At 38.8% G+C, this 9294-nt stretch overlaps 1 long non-coding RNA gene across 1 annotated transcript; it reads left to right on the top strand.

Moving 5' to 3' along the window:
• The first annotated feature begins 1407 nt into the window (after positions 1–1407).
• LOC131201777 (uncharacterized) lies at positions 1408–8853 on the top strand. Its single transcript, XR_009156000.1, has 3 exons — positions 1408–1794; positions 4062–4245; positions 8300–8853. It is a non-coding gene; the product is annotated as an uncharacterized LOC131201777 (long non-coding RNA).
• The last annotated feature ends 441 nt before the right edge of the window (positions 8854–9294 follow it).

The raw sequence follows: 9294 nt of genomic DNA, 5'->3' as shown, positions 1-9294 counted from the left end.
ATCTCATAACGAACCTCTCTGGGTGGCTCCCAGCATGAAAACATTAAAATCCTAACAAATAAATATCTTTAAAAGAATAAAATATAACTGATATAGCCTCACATTCTTTGCAGAGCTCTTCCACCCACAAATGGTTAGTGTGGCTCTTGCCAGGCCTTGCTGTAGATGGACACAATGAAAATCTTGAAGATACATTCTAATTACAGTATTTTTCAGACTATAAGACGCTCCGGACTATAAGATACACCTAGCTTTTGGAGAGGAAAACAAGAAAAAAAAAACCTGCCTCCCAGCATCCATCCAGTGTTCATCACGGCCTGTTTGTCACTGTGGCCCGTTTGGTGCCGTGGCCCATTTGCTGTCATGGCACATTTGCTGCCACGCCCCATTCACTGCCATGCCCCGTTTGCCACCGCAACCCATTCTAGAACAGCTGATTGGCGCCACACCAACCCCCCTCACCCCCGTTGCAATATTCACCGTATAAGACGCACAGACATTTCCACCACTTTTGGGGGGAGAAAAGTGCTTCTTATACTCCGAAAACTATGGTATGTTGCTAAAGAGATTTTCTAAGTAAAGGGGAAAAATACAGTTTAATACCTTATTAGCAAGGTAGGTGGCTTTTTAGAAAGCTTTAGTCCTCAATTATTCAGGTTTAATTAACATCTGAGATTCTTTCTTTAATCCTTTGGAGAAGTTTGAAAATATATAAATTATATGTATTCAAGTATAAATATCTGGGCAAAATGAAAGTGTGAAGCTTATTTATAGACCACCCTTTGAACCTCCCATCCAATTAGGAAAAATAAACATTAAAAGAAGGTGGGTTTTGGTTTTTTACTGAACTCCCAACATGAAAGCCCTAACATGCAATTCTAAATTCAGACTACAGTACCTTATGGAGGTCTATGGTCTTCTTGCTTAGCTTGCTTGCTTCTGAGACATTTAGCTGATCCTTGAATTTGTTATATTTTGCACAATTTTATGATTAAGTTATTTAAACCTATATGTTTTTAACTCATATCTTTAATTTTCTTTGCAGAAATTGGAAGAGGTGGGAGTAATTTTGCAACTGATCCTAGGTCTTATAGATATACATCTGCGTATTTCCCTCTATGCTGCATTAAATCTTGTACAGATATTTATGTTTGGCTGAGTGCTCTGGGAAATGAATACTATATTTTCATGTGAAGGAAGAAGTATAATTATGCTGTATCACAAAACTATATCCTTCAAGATTCAGCATTTTAAACTGCTTGCATCTTATAATTATCACCACTGCCAGAGCTTGCCTTTTCTGCATAATTAGTGTCTAACATTTAAAACCTCTAAAATTATTTGCAAGAGATGTTCTTTGTGTTTCTCTGTCTCCCCTCTCCTTTTTGCTTTGTTAACATTTGGGAAGAAACATTTCCTCCAGCTTTTAAATTATGTAGGAATGTCAACAGGACATAATATTCCTCTTTTTTAAAACCTATCATGTAAACATTGAATGCTGCTAAGAGAAAGATGCAGCCTATATTCATATTCAATTCATGCTCAATTTCTAGCCTGGATATAAATGTATGTATTTTATTTGCTAAATTTAGAATGATAATGTATGCCAACAGAATTGCATTTTATATGCTAAGGAGCATGAAAACATAGTTAACTCCTTCAAGTAGATTATTAATTCACCAAGTCTCATTTCAGTGCAAGGTCTGGTGAAACGAATGAACCCTAAACAGGCAAAGAAACAAATATTCAAGACTAGCTGGACACCCGTGCTTCGCTATGAAACTATGTGATCGGGTATGATCTATTGACACTTAAAGCCTGAAACTTAATGTCGAATGTGTAACTCCATAGCATCAGAGCATGTTAATATAATGCAACTGGCAGTTGGAACAGAGGGGAAGGGGGAGTAGAATGTCCCAGCCCACAAGCCAGATGAGTCAAGCACTGGCCACGCCCACGCCTGGTTTAGTGAAGGGGTAGCATCAGAGCGTGTTAATATAAGGCAACTGGCAATTGGGACAGAGTTCCTTTCAGGTGGGGAGTGGGAGTAAAATGCCTAACTCCTTAGCATCAGAGCGTGTGGATATAATACTGTATATGAAATACTAATAATTTGATGGTCATTTTGAAAAATCATCTCTTAGTGAGCACCTAGAAGACAAGAGGCACATATGCGCCAAATTTCAAGTTTGTAGGCGTTCTGGAGATTTCGTAATGAGTAACTGGTATTTGGCTTTTATATACAGTATATAGATTAAGAACATTGTTTGTAAAGTGATAATAGCAACAGAGCTAGGAACATACATTTTGGAACAAAAAGTGAGAAAGGATTGGACATTGGAAAACATGCAACTATATCTAGTAGTCTTATTATTGCATGTAGTAGTCCTACCAAAGAAGACGCGGCCATTTTATTTTCTGAAGGTGAAAAGGGTTAGGGTAAAGATTAACATCAGCATTAATATTAGCATTAGAATCTAAATTAGAATGCAGACCAGTTCTTGTTAACTGTATTCACAGCCTCTTTGGCAGTATTATAAAAATGTTTTGCATTACATTTTCCAAGACATTTTTTTCAACTTTCCAATCCAGTCAGCAGCTCTGGACTTCCTAAGTGTTCCTGTATTCAAATACAAGAAAGTCCAAGCCAACATTATTTAGGCAAAACATTTAGGAACATAGACACTTCTCTCTTTTCCTGGAAATAAAATTTTATTGAACTATTTTTTTTAGAGTTAGTCCTCAACCTACGACCATAATTGAGCCCAAAATTTCTGTTGTTAAGTGAGACATTTGCTAAGTGAGTTTTGTCCCATTTTATGACCTTTCTTGTCACAGTTGTTAAGTGAATCACCACAGTTGATAAGTGCGTAACATGGTTTTTAAGTGAATCTGGCTTCCCCATTGATTTTCCTTGTCAAAAGGTTGCAAAAGTTGATCATATGACCTTGGGACAAAGCAAAGGTCATAAGTATGAGCCAGTTGCCAAGCCCCTGAATTCTGATAACATGATCATGGGAATGCTGCAAAGGTTGTAAGTGTGAAAAAGGGTCATAATCACTTTTTTCAGTGCCATTGTAACTTTGAACGGTCACTAAATGAACTGTTGTAAGTCAAGCACTACCTGTACTTCCGATTCAAATATTGGTCCATAGTTTTTCCTAATGGCGGGGTGAAGCAGTTCTTCCCTCTGCTAGGTTTGACAAAAATGTTACATACAATTTCACCTTATTTTACTTCTATCCAAACACACCACAACAATCAGGTCTGAATTGAAGAACATTATGTATTATTGTGAAGATTTAGACATCAAACCATGGCTCTATGATGCATTTTTTTGTAGCAAGGCATATAAATTGTATTCAGAAGCACAAATGAGACAGATGGTACAAAATAGGGAACATGAACAAAGGTTCTTATATTCTTTAATACTTATCAATCAATGAATTTATATTCACACAATTACTGTGTGAGTCAGGGCATAAAAATTAAGCTTGTGCATAAGCTACAGATGGAGTACACTTGTTTATGAAGCTGGAGGTTTGTTATTTCCTAGAATCATTTTTGAAGCTTCTTCCCTTTGGGAATATGACAGTATTTATGCTGTGTCAAGCAAACTAACTTATTTTTCTTGGTGTGATTGCTGAACTATTTAATACATTTCCAAGAGCTTGGTATAGTATACATTTCACTATCGCATCTTTTTCTGTCTTGGTTAATTTGAGTTTACAGTCTTTTTCTTGTTAAAAATCCTTTCTTTTTCATGAGAATGCTGTTTGTTATTGTTTTGTCACAGTAACACAAGATAGATACAATTGTTGAATTTCTGAACAAGACAATATCTTGTTGACTTTCCTCCAATCACTTTACTAGTTTTGTTGACATTATTTGTCTGGTTTATGTGTATATTTTTTTTAGCCTTGATTAAGCTCTTTTTAAACATTCAACTTGCTCTCTATATGCATGCTAAAATGGCTCCTTACAAATCAATGATTTTTACTATATCTAATTAGAATATATATAATTCTACAGTATATGTTGATTATTTCATGGATTTATAGGGCTACCCAACTTAACACTGTGACTTGGACGAGGGGATAGATGGGGAACTCATCAAATTTGCAGATGACACCAAGCTGGCAGGAATAGCCAACACCCCAGAAGATAGGCTCAAGATACAGAAGGATCTTGACAGACTTGAACATTGGGCACTATCTAACAAAATGAAATTCAACAGCGAAAAAAGTAAGGTTCTACATTTAGGCAAAAAAACCAAAATGCACAGGTACCGTATATGTGGTAGCTGTTGTGTCTTCAGCTCCTGAGCCAGGCCTCCTGGCAGAGAGTGACTCAGAGAGTGAGGGGGAAGAGCCGACAGGGCTTCCCTCTGCAGGACCTTCCTTTCTGGCTCCGCTCCAGGTCCCAGAGGCAGGCCAGGTGGAGGAGATGACAAGGCCTCTTTCTCCCGCACCTTCCCCCTTCCAGGAAATGCCTCTAGACCAGGGGTGAAATCCAGCAGGTTCTGACAGGTTCTGGATAACTGGTAGCGGAAATTTTGAGCAGTTTGGAGAATCGCCAAATACACGCTGGCCCCAGAGTGGGATGGGAATGGAGATTTTGCAGTATCCTTCCCTTGGAGTGGGGTGGGAATGGGGATTTTGCAGTATCCTTTCCCTGCCATGCCCACCAAGCCACACCCGCCACAACCACCAACCCACACCCACAGAATCAGTAGTAAAAAAAAATTGGATTTCACCACTGCTCAAGACGCAGCTGCTGACAATCAGTCCTGGTAAAATCCCAGGCATCGCAGAAAGGAGAGGCGGGAACAACAAAAGAAGGAGTGGGGCAGGCCTAGAGAATGCTGAGTCATGAAGCCACATCCCATAGGGTATAAAAGCAGGAGGAGCTGCTCTATAGCTTCTTGTGACAGACAAAAACTGACTCTTGGAAATTTTGACTGCAATATTTTGAGATTAAGAGTTTGGCTTCTCTCTATTTCTGAACTGCAGTTACACTGGTCTGAGGAGATAGGAGAACTTGGCAGGCAATCGCAGGTTCGTTGCCAGAACTGATATCTGTCGTCGGAGTAAATTGCTGGCAAATATAGTCAGCTCGCATGTCTGCTTGGTTGTGGTTGGTGGGGACAGAACAGTAGCTTACTCAATAGTAGTAACTGTGTGAGAGATCTTGGAGTACTACAGCTACCAAAAAAGCCAACACAGTTCTAGGCTGCATAAACAGAGGGAGAGAATGAAGATCACGTGAAGTGTTAATACTACTTTATAATGCCTTAGTAAGGCCACACTTGGAATATTGCATTCAATTTTGGTCACCACGATGTAAAAAAGATGTTGAGACTCTAGAAAGAGTGCAGAGAAGAGCAACAAAGATGATTAGGGGACTGGAGGCTAAAACATATGAGAACGGTTGCAGGAACTGTGTATGTCTAGTTTAATGAAAAGAAGGACTAAGGGAGACACGATAGCAGTGTTCCAATATCTCAGGGGCTGCCACAAAGAAGAGGGAGTCAAATTATTCTCCAAAGCACCTGAGGGTAGAACAAGAAGCAATGGGTGGAAACTAATCAAAAAGAAAAGCAACTTAGAACTAAGGAGAAATTTCCTGAAAGTTAGAACAATCAATAAGTGGAACAACTTACCTGCAGAAGTTGTGAATGCTCCAACACTGGAATTTTTTAAAAAGATGTTGGATAATCATTTATTTATTTATTTTATTTATTTATTATTTAGATTTTTATACCGCCCTTCTCCCAAAGGACTCAGGGTGGTGTACAGCCAGATTTAAAACAATACAATATACAAATTAAAACAACAGTTAAAATAACATATTCTATAAATGGCCAAAAATTTAAAACCGTCAAATTTGACTCATAAATAAAATACCCCAATTAAAATTATTAAAATTCAAATTTTTTTAAAAAAAATTAAGCCAGTCCCGCTTGAATAAACAAGTGCGTTTTCAATTCACGGCGAAAGATCCGAAGGTCAGGTAATTGACGCAAACCAGGGGGAAGTTCGTTCCAGAGGGTAGGTGCTCCAACAGAGAAGGCCCTTCCCCTGGGGGCCACCAGCCGACATTGCTTGGCGGACGGCACCCTGAGAAGACCCTCTCTGTGTGAGTGTACTGGTCAGTGGGAGGCATAAGGTAACAGCAGGCGGTCCCGTAAGTACCCGGGCCCTAAGCCATGGAGCGCTTTAAAGGTGGTAACCAACACCTTGAAGCGCACCCGAAAGACCACAGGTAGCCAGTGCAGACTGTGCAGGACCGGTGTTACACGGGAGCAACGTGTGGCTCCCTCAATCACCCGCGCAGCTGCATTCTGGACTAACTGAAGCCTCCGAGTGCACTTCAGGGGTAGCCCCATGTAGAGAGCATTGCAATAATCCAGACGAGAAGTGACAAGAGCGTGAGTGACCGTGCATAAGGCATCCTGTAAGGGATAAGGCATAAGGCATTTGTCTGAAGTGGTGTAGTGTTTCCTACCTGGGCAGGAGGTTGGACTAGAAGACCTCCAAGGTCCCTTCCAACTCTGTTATTATTATTATTATTATTATTATTATTATTATTATTATTATTATTATTATTATTATTATTATTATTATTATTATTATTATTATTACTCTGAACAGTGTGTAACAAAAATAAACAATAACAAAGAAAAATAACATACAATATTAGAAAAATATCCAAAATAGTGACCAGATAGGAATATCTTGATAGCCAAATGGGAACACCATTCAAAAGTCTAATCTTAACAACTTTTCTAAAGGCAACCATAGTTGGGGCCCATCATATAGAGGAGAGGAGAGGAGAGGAGAGGAGAGGAGAGGAGAGGAGAGGAGAGGAGAGGTCATTCCGAAGAACAGGGAGAACAGCCCCATTCCTAGATTCCATATTGTGGCAGTGGTTAAGTGGTTGTAAGCAGGAACTATGGCTTATTTACAAGGAGGTTGGTGTTTTCTAGTCACCACAAATCCTATGGGGAGTGTATGGGCCAAGCAGATATTCTCAGGAGAAGACAGTCCCACAGATAACCTGGTCCCATGCTTTGTAGAGATTTAAATATCGTAACCAGCACATTGAAGTGCATCTAGAAACATACTGGAAGCCAGTCAAGCTTTGGAATGGTGGTGTCACATGGGTGAAATAAACTGAACCCATAATTACTTGCACCTGTGGACCAATTGAAGCTTCTGGATGGTTTTTCAGATAGGCAAATAAAGTTGATTAAGGTAGGAGCAAGGCCTCTTGGCATGGGCACAATTGGTGTACAAGACTACAGCCACCATCTGTTCTTTGAGCAGACGCAGTGAATCCAGGAGGAATTGTTTACAAGCCTGAGCGAAGTAGTGCCAACACATCCATAACTTAAGATGGAAACTCTCCAACTCCTATATCTGAGTGACCCAGAATCTGTATGTGTTCAGCCCTGGCAGGGTTGAATCACAATCTGTTTTTTTCCCATCCAGACCCTCAAACTCTCTAGACACTGCAGACAAATCATCACTCAGAAAGCTGGAAGTGAAAATGTACAACTGGGAATGATCAGTTTATTAGTCATCTTCACTCTATACCTAGAATGACTTATTACAAATAAATCCACCATCTGAGGAAAGGATAGAAAATACAGTTGGTATAATGCTGGGTATGGGAGAAAGTAGGCAGCTAAAGATGATATGTGAGTCTAATTATTCAAATCTATAGGGTTTCTTATAATTTTGTGAATTTTTAGAGAGACCATGAACTGATTAATGTACAGATTAAATGAAAGCAGATAATTATGGAGGATTCAACACACATTGTTCATCAGACTCCTATTGGTATATCTCTAGTAATGTTTAGCAAGAAATATATTACTTAAGAAACTGTGTTAACCCTTTGATATACATCAAACATCTCAAGAATTTCTAAAACTCTATTTTAATGAAGAATAGAATAGAATAGAATAGAATAGAATAGAATAGAATAGAATAGAATTTTTTATTGGCCAAGTGTGAATGGACACACAAGGAATTTGTCTTGGTGCATATGCTCTCAGTGTACATAAAACAAAAGATACCTTCATCAAAGTACAACATTTACAACACAAATGATGGTCAATATATCAATATAAATCATAAGGATTACCAGAAACAAAGTTACAGTCATACAGTCTGTATTGAATATACTACAATAACAGAATCTTTACAACGTGATAAACTTTCTAAGGTATAAGGCAGAATTTAATAGGAGGATCAGTCTTAAGTTTCTTCTTCAGTCTTTCTTGTCTTTCCAGGTGTTGGAAGAAAAATCCGGTCTAGTTCCAAGCTGGGAGAAAGGTGCTAGAAATAAAAAAGAGGCTAATTAGAAAGAAGGACTCTGTTTATTGATGAGCAAAACCAACAACAGCATGTATGAGACAGCTGACAAATTAGCTTGATGAGTGCAAGGATTTTTATACAGTTTACAGTGTTTTGTAATTTTGAGGTTTGCTTTGTGTGCTTTTATTATTTGATAGATGGTGGATTAATCCTATTATGTTCTAAAGGTCATGTCCTGTCCTTCTTAATCTCATCAGCTGGAGCTGAAGATGTTTTGTTTATGAATAGATTGGCCCCAATTTCTTAATGGGCACAAAATATACATCTCTAAAGACTTCAGGCATTTACTTTCCATAGGCAGGGGAATGGGAAATCGCGCCTCACAGCTGCACCAAGGAATTCCCACCTCAGTCAAAACAAAACATATCCTAGCCAGCCGAAGTCAAGGCCATCTCCATGGAAACCCACAACAGCCAGAAGGAGTGACTTCTATGACCCATGAAATTGCTTTGTGGGGAAATGTGACTGGTGACACACCTTGGGGGGAGGGAGAAACAGGGTCAGAGGCAAGGTGTGAACTGGGTGAAGTCAGAGATGGCTTCACTTGGTTTGTGCCGACATGGCACTCCTAATAAACAACTGGATTTTTCTTGAAAACTGGCTTGAGGCTCCTGTTTTTATTAGGGCATTGGTTGGAACCCTGACAGAATTTTTGTAACAGCTGTGGCATTTGTGGCATGATAATGATATAAAAGTCTCAGTTTATCTCAGTAAAACAATATGAAGGAGATAGGCATAAATATGAGAACTTGAAATTTAAGAAAGTTTAAGAAATATATATTAAAAATTGTGGTTATCATATCAAGCCAATTAATCTGGGAGGAAAACTAGGAATTCTGACCGCTGAATAAATTTATATTTTAATGAGGGGATTTAAGACTGGAAAAACATAAGCCAGATCAGTGATGAA

The sequence above is a fragment of the Ahaetulla prasina genome, chromosome 7 (assembly GCF_028640845.1).
Source record: "Ahaetulla prasina isolate Xishuangbanna chromosome 7, ASM2864084v1, whole genome shotgun sequence".
NCBI lineage: Eukaryota > Metazoa > Chordata > Lepidosauria > Squamata > Colubridae > Ahaetulla > Ahaetulla prasina.
The sequence above is the reverse complement of the archived record's forward strand: the minus strand, read 5'-3'. Positions and strand labels throughout refer to the sequence as shown.